Below are 1,464 nucleotides of genomic sequence, written 5' to 3' on the forward strand. Positions count from 1 at the left end.
GGGGAGTCAACAAATTCTATCACATCACCTTGGGGCAGGACCAAGGTACTTCCCCCTGTATCTAGGCCGAGCAAGGTATCCCTCCATAGGGAATAGCCTCAAAAAGCCAGTTCATGCACTAGGGATAAATCCTGGTCCCACTGCCAGGGACCCATAAACTACCCAAGCCACACAACTGTCACCTACATTCAGAGGGCCTAGTTTGGTCCTATGCATATTCCACAGCTGTCAGTCCAGAGTCAGTGAGCTCTTACTAGCTCAGGTCAGTGGTTTTTGTGTGTTTCCCAATCATGGTCTTAACCACTTTGCTGATATTATCACTTCTCCCTCTCTTCAACTGGACTCATGGAGCTTGGCCCAGTGCTTACCTGTGGATCTCTGCATCTGCTTTCATCAGTTACTGGATGAAGGTTCTATGATGACAATTAGGGTAGTCACTAATCTGATTACAGGAGAAGGCCAGTTCAGGCACCCTCTCCATTGATGCTTAGGGTCTTTGTTGGGGTTATCCTTGAGGATTCCTGGGAATTTCCCTAGTTCCAAGTTTCTCAACAACCCCATAAAGGCTCCCTCTATTGAGATATCTCTTTCCTTGCCCTCCCTCTCTGTCCTTCCCCCAACTTGACCATCCTGTTCCCTCATGCTCTCCTTCCCTTTCCCTCCTCCCCTTCCCCTTTCACCCTCCACCCTCACCCACACACTCTCAATTTACTCAGTAGATCTTGTCTATGTCCCCTTCTCAGGGGAACCGTGTATGTCTCTCTTAGGGTCCTCGTTACCTAGCTTCTCTGGGGTTATGGACTATATGCTGGTAATCCTTTGCTCTATGTCTAATATCCACTTATGAGTGGGTACATACTGGGTTTGTCTTTCTGAGTCCGGTTTACCTCACTCAGGATGATTTCTTCTAGTTCCATCCAATTGCCTTCGAATTTCAAGGTTCCATTGGTTTTTTCCATAGTACTCCATTGTGTAAATGTACCACATTTTCTTTATTTGTTCTTTGGTTGAGTGGCATCTACATTGTTTCCAGGTTCTGACTATTATGAATAATGTTGCTATGAACAAAGTCGAGCAAACTTCCTTGTGGTATGAGTGTGTATCCTTTGGGTATATGCTCAAGAGTGGTATTGCTAGGTCTTTAGGTAGATTGATTCCCAATTTTCTGATCCTAATCATTTTACTCTCAGATATTTGTGGAGTTTCTGTTTATCCATATTAGCAAATACTGTGATTAATTATTATCGTATATGACTTTTAAAATATATTGGAAGGGCTAAAGACCTGGCTCTGTGGTTAAAGCACTGACTGCTCTTGCGGAGGATCAAAGTTTGGTTTCTGGCACCCATACCTCATCTCACAGCCACAAGCAACTCCAGTGCCTGATGTTCCCATGTCCTCCTCTGGCTCCCATAGGCACCAGGGTATGTGTGTGGTACAGTTACATACATGTAGACAAAGCAC

This window comes from Cricetulus griseus, chromosome 5, assembly GCF_003668045.3.
Source record: "Cricetulus griseus strain 17A/GY chromosome 5, alternate assembly CriGri-PICRH-1.0, whole genome shotgun sequence".
NCBI classification, from domain to species: Eukaryota; Metazoa; Chordata; class Mammalia; order Rodentia; family Cricetidae; genus Cricetulus; species Cricetulus griseus.